Source organism: Protopterus annectens, chromosome 4.part0, assembly GCF_019279795.1.
Source record: "Protopterus annectens isolate FY-2018-M chromosome 4.part0, PAN1.0, whole genome shotgun sequence".
In the NCBI taxonomy this organism is placed as follows: Eukaryota; Metazoa; Chordata; order Ceratodontiformes; family Protopteridae; genus Protopterus; species Protopterus annectens.
Window position 1 is genome coordinate 41,676,447 of NC_056733.1, and position 23,479 is coordinate 41,699,925.

The window sequence follows — 23,479 nt, forward strand, 5'->3', positions numbered from 1 at the left end:
AGTTCATTTGACTTCCTACCTACCTTTAACACAGACCATTTTGTTGATTTATTTGTTTTTTTTCTGGTCACAAACACACTGACTGGCACTATCCACTCTGTTCGCCATCGCTTCGCTTGGGCTCTCTCCACTACCCTACCCTACCCCCATTTCCCAACCACCCCTGATATGTCTAGACTTATTCCTAAATAGCCACTCCCCCGAAGTAAAGCAATCCTATCACAGCTAAGATGAATCCAAATTTATGTCATTCCATTTATCTAATTAAACTGTATTGGACTAACTCCCATATATCACACTCCACTTGCTTAACTACCTGCTACTTTACATTTTTTAGTGTAATAAGTCACAACTGGAAAAAGAATAGTTTTAAATCCCCCACATATCAAAACTCAATTACAAATAATTATTCCTACACACCCATAACATTATTCCTCTAACTTAGACATATCTGAAACATTAGTAGTAAGCGATATGATAACTTTATACCCCTCAGTTCTGCTATTTCTGTCTATTACAGCTCACATAGCTTCTTACCATACATAGCTTAACACATAATCTACATACACTACCCACTTCCCAGACCCATTACAAATAAAACATACAAATTTGATAATAGCACCAACCATCTATAATCTCACAAACATAAACCATGCATCATTGACCTTACTCACACAACAATCTTACCCTAATATTACACAGAAATATAGTAAGTTTATATCAAAATACTTAAAATGTATAGTTCACATTGCATTGCAGCTTGTACGTAGTGGGGACAATCACCCTGACCCTGGTCCTCAAGCAAATCCAGCACTTCTAGCTCTTTGCACCCAAACCCATCACCAACAACTATTAATGCTCCCCAGAAAAGGTACAGACTTACTACTACTTAATATGAATCTCAGGAGCATCATGAACAATATTCAAGAATTGCATGCAACCCTTGCTCTATATACTGCAGATACAGCCCTTATAACAGAAACCTGCCTAAAACCAGACATCTCTAACAAAGAAATACTTCCCCAGGATACAACATACATAGGCTAGATAGACAACATTAAAGAGGTGGTGGTATCGCCTTTCTATACAAAAACAGTCTCAATTTAGAAACTGTCTAGACCTAACAATTCCAAACTTTAACACCACTGAAACACTTTTTATTAAATTAACAATTAATCCAAAGAAACATCTTAACATAGTGGAAGCCTATATCACTCCTGGAAACAATCTGACTACTCTAGAACACTTCCTAAATTGGACAGCAACATCCCTCCCTCAGGAAACAATTATAATGGGTGACTTTAATATGGAATGGTTCTCCTGCAACTCTCAAATTCCCTCTGACCACTTTAACCTACACAGTTTCTCACAAACAATCCAAACTTGTACTAGAGTAGACAAAACATCAAATAAGCATTTAGTCCTAGTCTAGATCCTTACAAATGGGCCAAATGTATCCGTACACTGGGTGTCTCCCAGACAGCTTCAGTGACCATATTCCAACCTACATTCTCTGACACTGAATAAATCCACATAAACTGACCACCTACCACTAAATCAGAGACGAGAAAAAAATTTATCCCCCAAGACTTCATAACTAGTTTAAAAATGCAGCTGGGCACCACTCAGAGTTCTCTTAAGATACTGCAGTTGAATACTTTAACTCAGCCTTCCTCAATATTCTAAATATCTTGGCCTCCCCTAGAACAATAATGATAAAATCCAGTCATGCTCCCTGGCTAACCAAAGAAACAAGATCTCTGCTAAAAGAACTAGAGATAAGGCCTGGGAGAAATGTCTAAGTGACAAAACTACAACTAACAAACATACCTAGAACTTTGAAATACAGCTTAAAAACATGTTTTTGACAGGACAAAATAAATTGCTATAGTTAGCAGTGTCCAATAAAAAAATCAAAGAAACCCACAAAAATTCTAGGCTGCCGTCAATAAAATCCTAGACAACCTAGTACTCCCTCCCCAGCACTCACCAATACTAAAAACAACATAGCCTCACAATTTAACAGATACTTCACTGAATCCTCACTAGCCCTCACAAACAATAATTGTTCTTCCTCTACCCAGACGTCCAATAACTTCTCTTTCCAACCTGTCCCAATAAGCACCATAGTTAAATATCTCACAAGGCTTAAACCTACTTCACGTGCTGCCAACTGTCTAATTGCTGAATTTCTAAAAATCACTGCAGAAGCAGTATCCCATCCAGTGTCCATATTAATAAATCGATCCATTTCAGAACAAGTCCCTAAAATTTGGAAAGGATCACATATCATCCCATTACATAAAGGTGGAAACTCATCAGAATTATCAAAATTGCCAGCCAATAACTATACTGTCACCATTATCAAATGCTTGAGACATGCATTCATTCACAAATCTTGAGGTATCTAATAACTAACAATTTTCTTTTTAACAGTCCACATGGTTTCTGTCCTAATCATAGCACTGTCACCACTCTTGTTAACTTTACTAACAATATTAATCAGCATTGCAATGATGGGAATTTAGTTTCCTGCATCTTTCTTGATCTGTCCAAAGCTTTTGATACTATCTCCCATTCTAAATTCTTAACTACACTCTCGTAATTTAAACTTAGCCATTCTATACTTACTTGGTTCTTGCAATATCTAACTAGATGCCAGCAAGCTGTATAATGGCAACAAAATCTCTCTTCATTACTGCCTGTTACCTTGGTAGCGCCATAGGGATATATTCTGGGCTCTCTCCTTTTTATTATTTTTTTACTAAAAATCTTCATACTGCCACCTCACTTGCCTTTGTAGCTCAATATGTGGATGATTCCACCCTGATTTGAGCTGCCCCAACACTACAAAAACTCCAAAAAAATCACCCAGCAGTCATTTAATGATGTGGAATCTTGGCTAAACAATGCACAACTTATACTTAACCCTACCACAAAACTCACCCTATCAAAATAAAACTCATGCTCTTCTATGCAACTAGAGCTCCAGACACCCACCCACCATTCAATATCTCATCAGTAAACCATACAGTTATTTCTCCATTTTCCCAAACAAAATTACTTGGAGAGGTCATTGACCATAATATAGAATTTGATATACACCTATCACAGACCATAAACAAGTTCACAAAAAATAGGAACCCTGTACAGAAATTGACACTTTCTAAATAAATCTTCAAAGGCCACTATAGCAAGAACTCATCTTATCTCTATGCTCCTATACGCTTCACAGATTTTTACAAACATTAAGAAATCTGACCTAGCAAAACTCAAAACTTGCTATAATAAAATCGGAGTTTGCCACAGTAACAACTTCAGATCCCATCATTGTTTGGCTTTAAAACAACTATCCTGGCTCAAACTACCAAATCTGCTTGCTTATAATCAACCCACCTTCACCCATTGAATACTGAATCAGCCAGAAAAAATACCAGTACTTCAAAATCTACAAATACACTACTCCAATAACAGGATATTGCTTTCCAGTAACAAATCCTTCCTAAATACATCCAAATGTAACAATACAGCTGGAGTTTCCCTTTACTCCAGCTTCATAGCCAAAACTTTGAATTCCCTGCCATTAAATGTCAGAACAACTACTAACACTTCCAACTTTAAAAAGCTTCTCAAATCATACCTATCAGAATCATGGACTTGCTCTTGCACAAACCCTGGTTAGGAAATAGATGTCTTAAAACAGCTAATGGAACACAATCTGTTATTTTTGTATTTGAATAGTATACCTCTACTAAGCATATGTATACTTAACTTGCTTGTTTTATACCTGCAATCACAGTACTGCTATTCTTTGTATCCTGTCTAGACTTTTTGACTGTATCAGTGAAAGTATAACATGTAATCTGATATTGTTAATTCTCATTCATGGGTATTGGTTTTGACCTTGGAACCAAGCCGGCCATTTTCCAAGCTCGCGTCAGCTTCAAACTCTCGGGCTAAACTCTTACCCACAATCCCCCTCTCCCTGTTACCTCAGATTTCATTTGCTGAGTTGCCATTCGGTTGTGTCAAGCTACTTCGCCTGAGCTAAGTACAGTTATTTGTTGTTTAATACTTTTTCAGATTACTTTTCTGTCAGAAAAGTTTATATTTCATTGTCTCTTACCCTATAGTCGAAGCTATTCCCCAGAGGCCAGATAAGATTTTGTCCCCTCCTGCTTCGGATCCCCATTGGTCCAAAGTTCTTCCTGTGGATGCTTTGGTGGTGGCAGCTGCAACAAAAAAGGATCTGGCAGAAGAAGAAAGACAGACTGTCCATCCGCCTAACAAAGAGTCTCGGGCCCTGGACAGGATAGGGAAGCACACCTTTGCTTCAGCGACCTTTACTATCAGGTCCCTGAATTATATGGCACATTTTACCAGGCTTCAAAGGGATCTGATTTCTGAGCTCTCTGAAACCTTGGCTGGTGCCGTGTCTGATGAGGTCCGTGACAAAGTGGCCTCTCAACTGGCCACAATTGAATCTATATTTAACTCCTCTATGTGACTGATATCTCACGCATCAGAAGGAGCAGCTAGAGCAGCGGGTTCAGCTGCGGTCTTGAGACGACACACCTGGATGCGCTTGTGCAATTTCGCAGAACCCTTTAAGGCTTCCTTTCTTAGCACTCCCATTGAGGCCACCTCATTGTTTGGGCCCAAAGTTAAGAGCACACTGGCCAGATGTGAACAGGACGGTAAGACCCTTTCTGCCGTAGATGTCTGTTATTCTTCCCCTTAACATGCTTTCTCATGAAACCAAAAGAGTGGGAAGATATGGTTCAAGAAATCTCAGGGTCCTTTCCGTGACACACAGGCAGAGTTCTCCCCCAGAGGCAGAGGGGGAAACTCACAGGGAAGACTCCCCTTTCGGGGCAGAGGGGGTCAACGTAACCAGGGTTCCAGGGATTGTTTCCCTGGTCAATCCTACCAGCGCTCCTGAAGAGCAGCCCAACTCCTTTCCTCTGGAGGTGGTTGGAGGATGTTTCTCCTTGTACCCTTCTGCCTGGCTAACCATCACCACCGATTCTTGGGTACAAAGGATTATAACCAGAGGTTATCATATCCCCTTCGATCTTTGTCCTGCCCCTTCAAAAAACCTTTCCGACATTCCACCCAGTCAAAGGGAAGAAGCAGCACTAGAGATAGAAAAGCTGCTAAGAAAGAGAGTCATCCAAATAGTCACTCCAGACCAGATAGGATCCGGATTCTACTCAAGATTATTTTTGGTGCCAAAGAAAATCGGGGACTGGAGACCAATTTTGGATCTCAGTGTATTGAACAAGTTTGTGAGAGTACAAAGTTTCCGGATGGTCACAATACAGTCTATCCTCCCGCTTTTGGAAAAAGACGATTGGATGTGTTTGATAGATTTTTAAGATGCGTACTACCACATAAAAGTGGACAGGCCATCAAGAAGATTTCTGCGCTTCCATGCGGGAGCCAGTCACTGCCAGTTCAGAGTACTGCCTTTTGGACTCTCTACAGCCCCCAGAGTGTTCACAAAGTACATGGCAATTGTCACAGCTCACTTGCGACTTCAAGGATTCCAGGTGTTTCTATACCTAGACGACGGGCTCATTTCCGCCTCCACCAGACATATACTGGAAAAAGCCGTGGCATACTCTCTCCTCGCTGCTCAAAGGCTAGGCAGAACTGTAAACTGGCAAAAATCCAATCTCACCCCATCTCAGTCGACAGAATACGTAGAGGTTATCTTGAACACAAAAAACTGCAGAGCTGCTATTCCAGAGCACAGAATTCTAAGAATAAAGCAACAACTAATTCCAATCCTTTCAAGGGAAAAATCCACGGCTCACTGTTGGGTTCCATGGCAGCCTCCATCACCATTGTTCCCCTGGCCAGGTTTCACATGAGGCTTCTACAATGGCTACTGCTCATGCAGCGGTATCCTTTTCAGCATCCTCTTTCAGCCATGATTTGAGTAACTCACAGGTACAAACAGGATTTAAATTGGTGGATGACACACAATCTCTCACAATGGTCTCGCCCCTTCTCCCCCCAACAACCCAAGGCCACAGTGACCATGGATGCCTCCCTGATGGGGTGTGGGGGGCTATGTCAGGGACAGACAGTCCAAGGCACTTGGTCCCAACCGGAGGCCCATCTGCAAATGTTCTAGAGCTGAGGGCGGTGCTTCTGGCGTTGCAAGCATTCCATCCCCTGCTGCCATCTGGGACAATTGCGATTCAATCAGACAACATGGCGGTGGTCTGGTACATCATCAAGCAAGGTGGAACCAAATCTTACCCCCTTTGTCGAGAGGCCATGAGGATATGGCAATGGGTGATGGCTACCAACCGTTTTCTTCTAGCAACGCACATTCCCGGGAGTTCCAACATGATAGCAGACAGACTCAGCAGGTGCATTCTTCAACCTCATGGGTGGTCTCTGAATCCCTTGATAGCGGTGGAGATCTTCCACCACTGGGGCCGTCCTTGCTGCGACCTCTTTGCATCTCCAACCAACTACAAATGCAGCAACTACTTCACCTTGATTCCCCCTCCAGGACAGTCACCTAGGGACGCTCTAGTCCACGATTGGCCCTCGGGTCTTCTTTACGCATTTCCACCCTTTCTCTCATTCCCCAGTTCTTGAAGAAAGCCCGTTGGTTGAAGAGCAAGGTGATCCTCATAGCACCATATTGGGCTCGACAGATTTGGTACCCCTTCCTTTGGCCTAACCTACTAGATCAACCATGGATTCTCCATCCACCTCCGGAGTTGATCTCACATCCACAGAACCTGATTCATCCCAACTTGAACAGCCTGAAGTTCATGGCTTGGCTACTCCAATTCCCTTGATTGCTAGGCAGAATGATCTTTCTTTACCAGTACGTGATATTCTCATTGCTTCTCATAAGTCTTCCACTAGAATTACTTATCTGAGCAAGTGGAAAAGATTTACCTATTGGCTGAAAGATAAACAAGTAGACCCCTTTTCAGCACCAGTATCAATAATACTAGACTATCTGGCCGACCTTTTTCAATCGGGTCTTTCGGCCTCTACCATTAGAGTTCATTTGGCTGCAATTTCTAATTTTCATGAGGGTGTCCAAGATTCCTCTCTTATGTCCCATAAATTGTGCAAGACCTTCATAAAAGGTGTGAATCATCTGAAGCCACCTTTTTAGAGAACCTATTAAATCATGGGATTTATCATGAGTTCTACAAACTCTGACAGTGTCACCTTTTGAACCAACCTCTTCTTGCGACCTTAAGTATTTGTCATGGAAAACCTTGTTTTTGGTCTCCATTACTTCCGCCAGGCGTATTTCTGAGCTTCAAGCTTTATGTAGCAAGAGTCCATACTTGATTTTTCATAAAGATAGAGTGTCTCTGAGAACTAATCCATCATTTCTGCCTAAAGTGATCTCTGAAATGTCCATTAATCAAGCCATTGAATTGCCAGTTTTCTTTCCCAATCATTCAAACAGAGGAGAGTATTGCCTACATACCCTAGATATCCACAAGCAAATCAATTTTTACTTAAACAGGACTAAACCCTTTCATAAATCTGACCAGTTATTTGTGGCCTTTTCTGGACCTAGATTAGGATCTGCTGTTGCTAAGGTCACATTAGCTAGATGGTTGAAGGACTGTGTGACCTTCATTTATACACAACGTAATATCTCATTGCCTACTACCATGGAAGCTCATTCAACAAGGTCGTTGGCAATTTCTGCTGCCTTCCATGCCAGAGCTTCTTTACATGACATCTGTGCAGCTGCAACTTGGGCTACGCCTCATACCTTCATCAATCATTACAAATTGGATTTGGTCTCCAGGGGAAGAGCATCTTTCGGTTCTTTGGTGCTCAGGAATGTCCTTCCATGAGAGCCTTCCAGGAATAGAGGTAGCTGGGGACTCTGTCCCATGCGTAAAGAATGAACAAGGATTAACAATATCAGATAAAGAAGTTATGTCTTACCATAACGTTCCATCTGTATTGCTGATCCTCGTTCAGTCATTACGACCCTCCCTCCTTCCCCCTCCTGTGGTTTCTAGTGAATCTCACCATCCGGTTCTCTTAGGTTATTTGACCAGAGGTAGCCTCTACCTTCTTTGACTTGCAAACTCAATCTGAGGTAACAGGGAGAGGGGGATTGTGGGTAAGAGTTTAGCTCGAGAGCTGGAAGCTGACGCAAGCTTGGAAAATGGCCGGCTCGGTTCCGAGGCCGGAACTGATACCCATGCGTAATGACTGAATGAGGATCAGCAATACAGATGGAACGTTATGGTAAGACACAACTTCTTTTTTTCATTTTGTACTTGCATCCAAGATAGAATCAGTATTTGCATCTGTACATTGTATATGTATCTTAGGTTATTTATGAATGTGAAGCTTTTCACCCAGGGCCTCTGCTGAAGAAGGACATTTTGTCCAGTCAGACTTTCCTGGTAAACAAATATAAAATAAATAAATAAAATAGTTATTATTCAGTATCTGATGTTTCCTGTCAGGGACTGCTGTTTTTAGCTATTAGTGTTATTTAACTAATTGTGGGGTATTTTGTGAAAAACATATATACTGCTTGTATAAACTTTAATTTTGTGACTAAAAGTTTTACTCTGGGATGGCCAGGGATGTTTTCTATCAGTGTAGTGTTTCTTTTCACTTTGTGACAACCTACCTGCCATTTTCTTTTTTCTGTCCATGTAGTTAATACTTTAAAATAGTGCTGATAGGGAATTTGTGTGCTGCTTGAGCTTTTACTTTGAGAAGGGTCTGGGATAAGAAGTATGAGTATAACTGTGTTGCTTGTAGACAATCAGTTATGACCTGCCTTCCAACCGAGTTATTCCAGCAACTGTAATCACTTCTGCCATCTCCTCCTCAGCTACATTATAACTACTTACTCTGATTCTGCCAGTTCCACTCCTGATATACTTAGAAAGAAAAAGTATTTAACAAGGAGCTCTTACCAATTCCGTGGGTTCAGTCTATGCCTCAGCCAACAGTTGAACCTGCAGTGGTCATCAGTTGCTTGTCAGATCACTCAATCACCTCACCAGCTTCCTTTGGTGTAGTTTATTTCTACCACCATGAACCAGAAGTCAGCCACATTCTCTTCAGCTGTTCCAGTCTCCAATTTTACAAAAATAAAATTGCCAAAGATTCCAAAGACAACCACAAGGCATACTATAACTATATCAAGAATCTAAATGGCAATGCTCAGATCTGCTCTGAGCTACAACAGAATGGCATTAAATATACTGATCCCAAGGATATTGCCAATATCCTGGCAGATCGGTTCAGTGCCAACCTCACTTTCCCCTCTCACCCCCTAAATGGCCCATCTCAATACCGGAAGATTGCCAGATTCCGGTAATAACAGTCACACAGGTAAAAAATGCACTCTCCAAAGCTAAGAATACAGCATCCATGGGATCAGATGACATCCCGGGCTGTGTACTACATGAACTACAAAATGAACTGGCACCTCACCTAAGTGTCATGTTTAATCATGCCCTCACCTCAGGCTTCATGCTCACTGAGTGGAGCAAAGCTACAGTTATCCCACTCCACAAGGGGGGATCCACCTTGGATCCCGGGAACTACCGCCCCATCAGTCTGATGAGCCTGATCTGCAAGGCCATGGAACGTATTATCATGGAACTTATAAACAAAGACATTGGCAACCTTAAAACATTGGACCCCGCACAGTTTGGGTTCGTGAAGGGCCGATCTTGTCTCCTGAACCCAATTGACTTCTTCGAATCAGTCTCCAGAGTTGTGGACAAGGGTAAGGCAGTCCATGCAGCCTATCTGGACCTCGCCAAGACCTTTGACACCATCCCCCACTCTGGAATCATAGATAAACTTACTAAGCTGGACATTAATCCCTGCGTCACTCAATGGGTTGCCAACTGGCTTACTGACAGAACCCACACTGTAAAAGTAGCTGACTCCAAATCCAGCTCCAGACAAGTGGAGTACCTCAGGGTTCAGTCCTGGGACCTCTCTTGTTTGGCATCTACTTCTCTGAAGTACAGGCCAACACTAAGGGACTCTGGCTAACAAACTTCGCAGATGACTGCAAACTGGGATCCATTATTGAACCCCCAAATGATGTCGATACTCTACAAAAGGGCCTTACAGAAACAGATGCTTGGTGCCAGAGCCATGGGCTCAAGCTCAATGCCAAGAAATGTATAGTTATCCCCTTTGGGGAAAAACATGTACCCATGAATTACCACATAGGTGGCAGTACACTAAACACTGAAAGTGTGATAAGAGACCTAGGGACACAAGTGGACAGTGGTCTCACCTTCAATAACCACATCACCACAACCATCAGGAAATCCTTCTATGTGGCACACCTCATCAATAAGGGCTTTTCATCCAGAAAAAAGGAGGTCATTGTCCCACTGTACTCATCCCTCATTAGACCCATTATAGAATACAACGCCCCATTTGGTATGTACCTCTCAAGACATCTTCAACAACTGGAAAGGCCGCAGAAGTACCTCACTAAAAGAATTACAGGCCTTAAGCAGATGCCCTATGCTGACTGCCTTAAAAAACTCCAGCTATGCTCTGTCACATATCGTCTACTCTGAGGTGATCTCTGCTTAACATACAAGGCTTTGTCAAACCCAGAGCTGTTAGACATGCTACACTTAAAGAAATCCCAATACCTCAGAGCCACATGCTCCAGGGATCTAAACCTTGTCGTCACACTAAACAAAACATGCTGGAGGGATAGGTTCCTGACCCGGAGACTCCCCAGACTCTGGAATAGACTGCCCATACATGTCAAGCAGAGCGCCTCTTTGGCCATCTTCAAAAGGAACCTTGATAATTGGATGGGAGAAAGGAAATTCACCCAGGGATCACGTTCGTCGCCCTGCTAGACAGGGGTCCAGGGAAGTAAATAGTGTGGGAAAAAATAGCCAGGGAATTGTTATACCTAGGCTTGCATAGGCCTTAGGGCCGATAGCCTAGTACCAACCTATGAACCTATTTGGGCTTGGTTGAACCATCTTCTGTAGGGCTGGCAGACATTTTGGGAGATTCTTCACTGGGTAACCAAGGCAAGAGACCACAGGCATCCCTTCTTCTACTTGATCTTCTTCCACAGGAACTCCTTTAAAGAAATAACAAAAGCTTACACATTGTGCATCACAAGAACTAATTTACAATTAAGACAGATCAATTTTTGCCTTATCAAGACTATGAATCCTGGTGTCCAAAAGCTATTGCAATTGGGCATTCCATGTAAAGAAATTCATGAGGAAAGAGGGTCTGATGATTCTGATTATGACAGAGATAGGGCTTCTTCTACTACAAATTAACAAGTTCAACTGTCTGACTGTGGAGAAAATAACTCTTACCATCTTATGGAGAAATTTTATTTTATTCAGACCATAGCCAGGATGAATGAGGTATTTTTGGGAACAGGCAGAGGTACCCCTCTGAAATGAGGAGATATTATATGTTACAAATAGATTTTCCTCATTCCTCTCCCATCCCTCCTATACTGGCAGCAGGTGATTGTTAAATGTTGCCTGTAATCATCCTGATTGTCCCTGAAAAAGTAGATAAAATGTATAGTGTTTCTCAGATTGATAGATTTCTTTTCTCTCACCTTAATTCAGAGCATGCAGTCATATGCACCGCTTCAGGTAACAATAGGCTAATCCTGAAACACTTTTTCTGGTGACAAGGAAGGCAAAGTGTTGGACTTCCTAGGTAAGAAAGTGTTTTCTTCTTCCAATTTAGCTTTTAGAATTCATAGTTATCAGGCTTACATGTGGAAGTTTATACTTTGTTATATGGACAATCTGAGGTAATTTACTGTCACACTTTCTATAGAAGAAAGTTATTTTCTGAATAATCCAGACATGCTTTGAAGAGTATATATGATTGTGGAGATACTTTGTCCAGGGCCACTGCCATTGCTACAGTCTTGAGAAAATATGTTTGGGTACACAAACAAAAGTTTGCTAATGACATAAAGTCTGAAATCTTAGATTCTGCTTAAGACAAGGACTTATTGTTTGACCCTTCTGCTACCCAGTTTATCAAACAGTTTGATGAAAGAGAAAATTTGATTCATGGAGTATTTAAGATTTTTCATGATCCCTAATGCAAAGCCTTCCTTTTTCACTAAAAACCAGATAAGCAAAACCAGTCATATTCTGGTAAACAAAGAGCTAAAAGGAGATGGCTGGAGGGAAATAATAGTAAGAAATGGGGTTCTTTTCAGAAAAAAAAAGATAGACCAACAGTACAGAATGACTATGTCAGCATTCTCTCCTCTCAGCCCTCCGGCCAGTCCCAGAAGCTGATTTTCAACATTCCTGTTTGTCAAAAGATTGTCTCAGACTCTTGGGTATTAAAAGTGGTGCAGGAGGGTTACAGATAACATTGGATGCAAAATCCTCCTTTCAGGAAGTTTTTCTTCCCCCCCAAACCCTGTAGAATATTTTCCTCAGGTTCTTCCATCTGTGTACCCAAGGTATCCTCAAACCTTTGCCTTAGAGATATAGCTGGTTTTGTTAGTTCCTGGGGCTGTTTTCTCATCTGCTACCCTAACTTTCCAGCACTTCATTTGAAGAGCCAAAAAAAAAATAATAAAATGTCTGCTCCATTATACTGGCACTCCAAGCTAGATGCATGCACCTTCTTCCTTCAGCTCTTCAGTGAAAGAGCAATAAAAATAAATAAATAAAAGGTCAGTTCTTTTCATAGGTTCATAGGTTGGTACTAGGCTATCGGCCTTAGGGTTTATACAAGCCTAGCCGTAAAAATTCCCTGGCTATTTCTTCCCACACTATTTACTTCCCTGGACCCCTGTCTAGCAGGGTGACTGATGTGATCCCTATTTCCATTCTCCCATCCAATCATCAAGGTTCCTTTTGAAGAGGGCTAAAGAGGTGCTCTACTTGACATGTATGGGCAGTCTATTCCAGAGTGCGTGGAGTCTCTGGGTCAGAAACCTATCCCTCCAGCATGTTTTGTTTATTGTGATGACAAGGTTTAGATCCCTGGAGCATGTGGCTCTGAGGAATTGGGATTTCTTTAAGTGTAGCATGTCCAACAGCTCTGGGTTTGACATGGCCTTGTATGTTAAGCAGAGATCACCTCAGAGTAGACGATATGCGACAGAATATACCTGGAGTTTTTTTTAAGGCGGTCAGCATAGGGCATCTGCTTTAGGCCTGTGATTCTTTGTGAGGTATTTCTTCAGCCTTTCCAGTTGTTGCAGATGTCTTGAGAGGTACATACCAAATGGGGCGTTGTATTCTATAATGGGTCTAATGAGGGATGAGTACAGTGGGACAATGACCTCCTTTCTTCTGGATGAAAAGCCCTTAGTGATGAGGTGTGCCACCTATGTCCCTAAGCCTCTTATCACACTTTCAGTGTTTAGTGTACTGCCACCTATGTGGTAATTCACGGGTACATGTTTTTTCCCAAAGGGGATAACTATATATTTCTTTGCATTGTGCTTGAGCCCATGGCTCTGGCACCAAGCATCTGTTTCTGTAAGGCCCTTTTGTAGAGTATCGACATCTTATGGGGATTCAGTAATGGCTCCCAGTTTGCAGTTATCTGCAAACTTTGTTAGCCAGAGTCCCTTAGTGTTGGCCTGTACTTCAAAGAAGTAGATGCCAAACAAGAGAGGTCCCAGGACTGAACCCTGAGGTACTCCACTTGTCACTTGTCTGGAACTGGATTTGGGGTCAGCTACTTGTACAGTGTGGGTTCTGTCAGTAAGCCAGTTGGCAACCCATCGAGTGACATAGGGATTAATGCACAGCTTAGTAAGTTTATCTATGATTCCAGAGTGGGGGATGGTGTCAAAGGCCTTGGCGAAGTCCAGATAGGCTGTGTGGACTGCCTTACCCTCGTTCACTGCTCTGGAGACTGATTCGAAGAAGTCAATCAGGTTCAGAAGACAAGATCGTCCCTTCACAAACCCAAACTGTGTGGGGTCCAGTGTTTTAAGGTTGCCAATGTCTTTGTTTATAAGTTCCATGATAATACATTCCATGGCCTTGCAGATCAGGCTCGTCAGACTGATGGGGCAGTAGTTCCTGGGATCCAAGGTGGATTCCCCCTTGTGGAGTGGGATAACTGTAGCTGTGCGCTACTCAGTGGGCATGAAGCCTGAGGTGAGGGTATGATTAAATGTGACACTTAGGTGAGATGCCAGTTCATTTTGTAGTTCATGTAGTAGACAGCCCGGGATGTCATCTGATCCCATGGATGCTGTATTCTTAGCTTTGGGGAGTGCATTTTTTTTACCTGTGTGGCCGTTATTACCGGAATTTGACAATCTTCTGGTATTGAGCTGGGCCATTTAGGGGGTGAGAGGGGGGTGAAGTTGGCACTGAATCGATCTGCCAGGATATTGGCAATATCCTTGGGATCAGTATATTTAATACCATTCTGTTGTAGCTCAGAGCAGATCTGAGCATTGCCATTTAGATTCTTGACATAGGTATAGAATTCCTTGTGGTTGTCTTTGGAATCTTTGGCAATTTTATTTTCGTAACTAGCTTTGGAGGACTTTGAGGGATCTCAGCTTCTTAGTGAGGCTGGTAAGGGAGTTTTTTGCATCCTGGGATTTTCCTCTTTTCTACAACAGTTTCTTCCTTTTGTTGTAAAGTTTGTTTATAGCAGGGGACCACCAGATTGGCTTCCTTTTTTTGGAGGAGAGCATCTTGGTTCTGTTTGGGATGGCACGATTCATGCATGAGTGGATGTGCTTGTACAGTGCCTTAATGCAGGACTCAGCAGTCGAACTTTCAGTTCCTGTCTGCATGGGTGTCATGAAGTTTGTAACTTCTGACTTGAGTAGCATGAAGTTGGCTTTGGAGAAGTTTTTTATGGACGTTTCCTTACTGGGAGGTGGGGGTGGGATGTGGATGTTAAGGGTGATTAGCTTATGGTGTGATCTGACCAAGGAGGGGGTGACCATAGGTGTGGAGCATCGATTTCCCATGTTGGTAATGACCAGGTCTAGGATATTGGAGCCCCTGGTGGGACTATGGATTAGTTGATCCAGGGCATTGGAATTTATGAATTGAGTAGTTTTCCCAGTTAATGGCAGGGTGGTTGAAATCACCCAGTATTAGGGTGTTTGGTTGAATATTAATATTTTCCAGTATGTTTAGAAGGGTGTAGTGATAATCTTGGGGCATGGTGGGGGATCTGTAGCAAGTTACAATTTGGATTGCAGTCTTACCTATGCTGACTTTCCAAGCTAGGTAGATACACACCTCCTCAGTGTCCCAGCTCTTCATGGAAGAGCAAAGCCAAAAAAAAAAAAACTTTTGTTATTTCTTTTTTAAACTGTAGCAAGCTGATGCTACAGCTTATCCCACACAAAGTGCTTGTACAGTTGATACATTTGTATCCATCTACTTGCTACAGCTTACCCCACACACAGTGCTGAAGTGCTGAACTCCTTTTCAGTACTGTCATTCAAAAATGGTGGTACAGAAAGAACAGTGCAGGAAGTGCACTCCATGATTGTGCTCCATTACAACTTGTACTTGGGCAGCTCAGCTGCCCCATCACTCCATCCTTGCTATGCTTTTGTACTGCCTGTAAGTTAAAGGAGCCAAAGGCTTCTATTTCAGAATGTTTTGATACCAAATAAAGAGGCCTCTTGGAGACCAGAACTCGATCTTTCATTTTTAAACCTGTATTTGAAAGTACCGAAAAATCAAAATGTTGACCTTGGAGAAACTGTTACTCCTCATTCCTCCCATGAGTTACATGATAACACTAGACTTAAAAGATGATTATTTTCATGATCCTATAGCCACAGGCTTCAGGAAATTTCTTAGGGTCTTTAATTGTGGGTTACATAATCAGTTATTTGCATTATCCTTTGGATTATCTACAGCTCCAATGGTGCTTATGAAATATCTAACTTCAGTATTAGCTCACGGCAGACTTAATGGCATTCACATATTTCTTTATTTAGATGACATACTTATCTTTGCAGAGTCTTTACCCAGATGTTAAAGAGTCCATAACCTGGGTTGTGTCTCTTCTGAGCTGTCTGGGGTTCCAGATAAATGTTAAAAAAAAATCCTCCCTCATTCCATATCACAAGACTGTTTCTTACCTACATTCTAGATACCTCACCTCAATAGACTTTCTGACACAAGAGAAGGTGGATCGTTATGATGTTGAATCTTTTTGAGCTTCTCCAGTCAATACTGGGCCTTTGGAAGAGCATTTCTCTGCATGCTAGGGTTTATGGCTTTTGTGATTCTCATGATTCCTATAGCTAGGTAACACAAGAAAAGGCTACAGTAGTTTCTAGATAAACACATAGACCCAATGTTTGCATCTTTTGGAGTACCGAATTCCAGTACAGGGATTTTTAAAAATGGAGTTGCATTAGTGGCGACAACAAATTCAGCCAAGATTAGGTCTTCCTTTCTTTCCTCAGATCCCAAACCAATCTGTTACCATGGATGCTTCAGATTTTGCTTGAGGAGCAGTTTCCTTGGGGTTAAAGGTTTGGAGTCATTCAGACAGACCAGACCACATAAATATAAAGGAATTACTGGCTGTGATCCATGCCATGATATTTCTTTATCACCAGGACCTCTACAAGTGATTGTAGACAATACCATGGGCATGGGGTACATAAAGAAGCAGGGAGCAGAGTCATATTTCCTATGCAGGCTGGATGTGATGGCTTGGGAGGTACCAATAAAGCATTCTATAACCCTCCAAGTATCTGTCAGGTAACCATTTGAAATACTGGGACCTACTAAAATGAGTCCTGAAACACAGAGACTGACTGGAAGAAAAAAATGGGCTTTCGTATACTAAGCCTGACATGGACATTTCTTGGGATATTCCCTTTTCTCCAAAGTATGGAGATCTTGGAGTTAGTATATAATAGTTGGGAGGGGCGCATTTCCCCTTAAAAAGAAGTTTAAAGGAGAAGAGCAGTGTTCGAGATTAATTCATCTCCTCCAGCTTCAGTCTTATTTTATTGGCCTGTCAGCACTCGGCATTTCAAGTGCTGACATTTCAATAGGGAGCTTATCTTACATCCTGTCAGAGCAGAAATTAGTGGCAGAAAAGCTGAGCAAGATGAGGACAGACCCTCATAAATGGAAATTTGAATGAGGGGGGTCTCCCAGGAACTGATCCAGTTGTGGGGAGCACCTCAAATAGATCAGTTTGCCTCCTTTCAAAATAGACAGCTAAACATTTTCTGCACCAGGACCCCTTGCAAGCAAGCCTGAAAAACAGATTCATTGGCTTAGGTGGTATTTTCTTTTATGTTTCCCACCCTTTTCACTGATATCCAGGGTCATTGTGGTAACTGCCTTTTGCCCTAGGCAACACTGGTTCTGCCTTATTATGGAATTAGCCAAGAGCAAGAACCACAAGCTTCCTCACAGACTTTATTTACTAATTCAAGACAGGGAGAATTTGATAAACCCTAATCTCAATCAACTTCATCTGACTGCTGGGATAATTTTAGGCATTTATTTCATGAGGACATGCAGCAGGTATTAAATGAAGCACGAAAACCTATTACTAGAAAATCCTATATTGGTAAGGGAAAGCAGTTTTCTAGTTGGTGCCTAGTCGATAACCAGGGGCTAGTCAGGGATTTTGTACCACTGGTGCTCAAATATTTGTGCGAGTTCCTTTCCCCAGGCCTGTCTTATTCTTCTATAAAGGTACTTCTTGCAGTCATTTCAGCATGTCAGCCCATGGAGCCTTCATTTTATAGGTTCATAGGTGGTTACTAGGCTACTGACTCAAGAAACATTTTAAACCTAGCCAAGCTTACCCCAAATTTACCAAAATATTGCTGATATGTGCCAGTACCCCTAAAAATATTATGGTTACAAAATAGGTATGCACAGATAGGTTCGTATGTGTGTACTAAGCTAACGACTACAAGGTTCTTTTTAAGCCTAGCCATGCATCCTAAATCTCTGACAGGTTCTGGTACCCTTTGTCATGAAAGGAGATACTGCCTGCCCAGCTATCTGGAATGTTGTAAATAATTATATGTCATTTGTGAATATCAACATGATGTATACAAGATGCTTGTATTATAAATGTATTAGAACAGTATGTCCTGTGTATATCAAACCACTTGAAGATATTTGCAAAATGCTTGAAATATAACCACAGCATGCCCTACTGGAATAGAACAGAAGTGTACCTGCACTTTTGTATCTGTTTAGATTTATATATTTTAACAGTAGAAACTGGAATACAGAAGGTTAACTTCAGAGAAATAGCTGAAATTAAATTACTTTATGGCCAGGCCATAAAAAGATGTCTTGCAGTTTCAGTGCAGTCAGAGACACACTGTCTAAAACTAGGGAGTTTTCTGTATTCTCTGGAAGTGTTTTATTATTTTATGGCTTTCATCATCTGCCACAAGGTTTGAAGTCTATGTATTTTCACTGGTGGATGCTAAATACTGCTCGTTTTCAGCAGTAGGGGTTTTACCTGGGGTGGAGTCAGATGACAAGAAATTATGTCATTCTGCAAGCTATCCCAGCAGTAATATTTGGGATATTAATTTGGGAAGTCTCTTAGTGAGAGACTGTATTCTGTATTCTTTCTTTGACCTGACATCAGCTGGAAGACCCATTCACCACATCTGCCTTGCTCTGAGTAAGTTTCTAGGATATAGTAATTCTCTTGGATATAGTCAGTATTATAGCAAAGCTTCACTTAGTTATTTTTCTTAATTTATTTGAGACTGTCTTGCAATGTTGTTTTAAATATTTCCTGTGATTTTCAACTGTGATGTTACTGTGATTATATATGGAGTATTTTTTTATTCTTTTATTATTTATTATTAATTATATTTAAATATTTCATTGTGAGTGATATTTGTGAGACATATTTAAGTTAGGAGAGTACTTTCATATTTATTTGGTGACACTGTGGGCCACTCCTATTAGCCTTGCTCTTGATCAAACTGCCATTTGTATTAAGAATAACATTACACAGTAAGGTTGGACACTCTTTGTTAAGGGCCTTAAAGTAGCTGATAAGGAGTGACTGGTGGCAGGGGAAACTACCTTGCAATAAATGATAAAAACACCCAAAGGGTGTAACACAACTAAAAAAATAAAAACCGCCGCCGAGAATACAAGAAAGACAAATTTAATAACTACATACAACTTCACACTAAGTGCTTTCACCCAACATATTTCTGGGCTTCATCAGAGTGCAATAACATCTTGTTGTAACTCATTTAAATACAATTTAAGTCATGTGACCAACTTAATTAAGCAAATATACAATGTTTGTTTGTATGATTAATCCAACTCACAACATTTTTGGGATTTATTTTTTGATGAGGATATAAAAAAGACAGTGGGTCAAGGGCCTAAAATAACATGTAGCAAAGGATGAAATATTAAGGCATACAAAATAACACTGAAGGCGTTAGGAAAAAATCACCATTCTAAGATGTCGAAGTGCAATATGTGTAGGTACTGTAAATACATCAATAATGGCCCATATGTGGCTATTGAAAGCTACAATCGTAGTATATGGGAATGGTGGTGTACATTGCCACATGTACTTCATGTTCAGCTTTCTATGTGAGTAAAAAACACAAGAAAGTTGAAAGAAAGAATAGGCGAACATATAAGGGACATTACAAATAAAAAGAAGGAAAATGCACTATTTGTACACAGACTGGTCTGCGAGAATTTTAGAAAGTTCATGTTTTTTGTTACTGACCATATAGTCCCTTCTCCCGGGGGAGGTGATGTAAAAACACACCTAGAGAAATTGGAGCTTGAATGGCAGTTAAGGTTAAATGCCACCAGTAAACCATGGATAAATGAGAATTGGTCTCTTAAGTGTGTTTTGAAGCTTAGATCTGTGAAACTGTAAGGCTTATTTAAAATATATATATATATATATATATATATATATATATATATATATAAAAAGATTTTTATTATTAAAGCAATTTTTTTTCATGTGGTTACTATATAAGTTGGGTATAAGTGATAGGAGTGATATTACTGTGCATAAAACAATAGGTAGAGGCAGTAAGTTAAAGTTGTAGGATAGATTTTAATAAAGCTCTCTGTTTTGTATGTAAATAAATATGTAAGTTGCATTTGTGGCAAGTTTTGTATTTTTTTATTGAAGTTTTTTAATTGTTTTAATATGGGGTATTTTAAAAAAAAATGTTACTGTGAGTTGGATTAATCATACAAACAAACATCATATATTTGAAAAGTACTAGAGTGAATGAATAAAATACAAGTCCAACCAAGAAGACAAAATAAAGCTGTCCAAATACCATTAAAATGACCAGTAGTCCATCAATAATCCACTTTATTAAGATACGAACACAGGAGCAACTACCATAAGCGCTTTCGTCTTAGGCACAAGACTTCATCAGATACTCCTTCCATGTATTACATGTCTTTTATACAAACCCCAATTAGTTATCATTAACAATTAACAATTTAAAGCAACATTACCAGAAACAGTAAAATACCATCCTAAAAAATGTTTTAGGAAATAATAACTAAGTCATAATGCTGTAATAAGTTTAAAAACCTCCAAATACAGCCACCTATTAAAAACATTTAATCTAACTGAACATTGAATCTAAATTAATAAAAATTCTATGTTAAATAAAAATGTGCAAATATGCAACTAAGTAAATAAGTTGTAAAGTCACACTGTGGAAGCTTTTGTACCAAAACTGGTTTAACAGATATATATTCATTTAATCCAGGTGGTGCATTAGATCTTAACCTAAGTTGCCATACCAGTTCTTTATTAAGTAGCATATTTTTAGAATCACCACCCCCTGTATAATTTCTAACTACATCAATAATACCAAATTTATATCCACTAAAAGTACTGCAGTAAATGGAATGTTTGTATAACACACTAGAATCCTTCTTGTTTTTTACGTCATAACAGTGTTCATAAACATTTTTTAGGATGGTATTTTACTGTTTCTGGTAATGTTGCTTTAAATTGTTAATTGTTAATGATAACTAATTGGGGTTTGTATAAAAGACAAGTAATACATGGAAGGAGTATCTGATGAAGTCTTGTGCCTAAGACGAAAGCGCTTATGGTAGTTGCTCCTGTGTTCATATCTTAATAAAGTGGATTATTGATGGACTAAACATCATATATTTGCTTAATTAAGTTGGTCACAACTTAAATTTTATTTAAATGATTTACAACAAGATGTTTTTGCACTCTCATGAAGCCCAGAAATATGTTGGATGAAAACGCTTAGTGTGAAGTTGTATGGAACTACCTGGCCAAAAGGGAGCATAGCTAGTAAACCTGTGCCAGCCTTTCCCAGATGTGTGTGTGTGTGTGTGTGTGTGTGTGTGTATATGTATAAATCAAACCTCAAAGAGTGTGTATGTCAGCAACTTGGGCATGGACACAAAGCACTGGTTGGACATAAAGAGTGCTGGAGGTCTTGGCTTGGTCACTCAGCTGAGATCTCAATTCTATAGCTGTGCCAGCGGGGAGTCATATTGCGGATATGGAGAAAGAGGGAGAAACCAGCCTTGGACTAACTGTGGTCTCTGTGTGCTCTTAAGGGAAATTGCACTTGATGCAGAGAGCTGCATCTGAAAATACTGTGTGCATACTTGTCATCCTCCCAGTGTACATCTCCCACTGGTGCTAGTGGTGAGGATTGAGGCTCCTTAATTACTGGTCCAGTGGTGGGGCATCACACCCTTGAAAAGTGTAAGCAGGCGCTTGGGAGATAAAAATCTTACAAGCAGGGGCTTGGGAGATGAACCATTTACAGGCTGCCAGTATCAGTTAGAAATATAGGTGCCAAACCAGGGATGAATTTCCTGTTCCCCATCCAATTGTCCAAGTTACACTTGAATTGGGTTAGAGAGGAACTCTGCTTCACATAGATGGGAATCGTATTCCAGAGAAGGGGTAGCCTCCGGAAAACATACTTGTCTGTCCAGCAAGTCCTGTTTATATCACAGGAAAGGTTTAAGTCTTTAGAATGGATAAATCTGGTTCTGTTTTTTGCTAATATGCTGGAAGTCCATCAGGGTGGGGGTCTGACAATGCCCTGTATGCCAGGCATAGATCTCCCTCAACAGCCTGTAGGAGACAGAAGACAGGGACAGGGCCTTCAAGTGGTCTGCATAGGACATGTTACTTACACCTTTTATTCTTTTAGTGAGGAGCCTGTGTGGATGTTCTAGTTGTTTGAGGTGTCTGGTTAGGTACATACAAAACTCAGTGATAGGTCTGATGAATTCTGATTACTGTGAAACAATTACTTCCCTGGACCTAAATGCCATACCTTTATTTATAAATTGTACAACATTGAATGATTTCCACAGTACTGTAGACACGGGATGGTACATGTGTCCCCAAGTCCCTGACTTCTGGGTCAATTCTTAGGGTAGTGTTGTCGTTATTGTAGTTACCAGCGGTGGATGACTTCCCGAAGGATACTGTTATGCATTTCTTGGCATTTAGTTTTAGTCCATGGCTCTGACACCAGTTTGTTTGTCTGTATCAACCCTTCCTGGAGAACCAATCCAAACAGGTGAAGGAAATAGGTACACAGTAGACAGCTACACTCGGTTTTCCTATTTTATTGCAAACACAGGTTAAGCGCTTTCATCCAGCTTATATCAAGGACTTCTCACACTTCTTGTGTGGTTCTTGGTCCTTCCTGGAGAACATTTGTATCAGTTAGGGATTCTACAACTGTTCCTAATTTGCAGTCATCTGCACATTTAGTCAGCCAGTGGTCACTGATATTGGCTTTAACTTCAGAAAAGTAAATGCCAAAAAGGAGTGGTCTTAAGGCTGATCTCTGAGAGACAGTGACTGGCCTTTTTGTAGAGGTGAACTCCCTAATTCTAATTTCCTGGGTCCTGAATGTGAGCCTGTTCCCTGTCCACTGGGTGACATAAGATTTTAAACTACTCTCCTGATTTTGTCAGCAATGCCAGAGTGGGGTGTTGTGCTAAATGCCTTGGCTAGGTCAAGGTAGGCAGTGTGAACCATTTAGCCCTCATCCATTGCTTTGCTGACCTTGAGAAATCTACCAGGTTAAGTAGGCATGACCTGCCCTTGACAAAACCAATTTGTGTTGAGTCCAATGTCTGGAGGTTTCCTATGTCATTACTGATAATTTCCATGATAATTCTTTCCACGGCTTTACATACGAGACTCGTGAGACTTATGGTTCTTTACTTTCTAGGGTCTGTAGATGGCCCACCTTTGTGCATAGAGATGACTGTTGCAATTCTCTATTCGTGAGGCATGAAGCCTATTTGGAGGCCACAGTTAAATAGCAATTCCGGACAGCCTGATAGGTCATGTCTCATGCTATTTAGAAGGCATCCTGGGATATTGTCTGAGCGCATTGATGCGACGTTCTTGGCTTTACAGAGAGCATTGAGGACCTGTTCCCTAGTGACAGTAGGCGGAGTTATAGTTGATAGTA

At 40.8% G+C, this 23,479-nt stretch overlaps 1 protein-coding gene across 1 annotated transcript in view; it reads left to right on the forward strand.

Moving 5' to 3' along the window:
- The window catches only part of CCDC40 (coiled-coil domain containing 40), a 1,637,270-nt gene that overhangs the window by 22,027 nt on the left and 1,591,764 nt on the right, over nucleotides 1-23,479 (forward strand). The window lies entirely within an intron of this gene.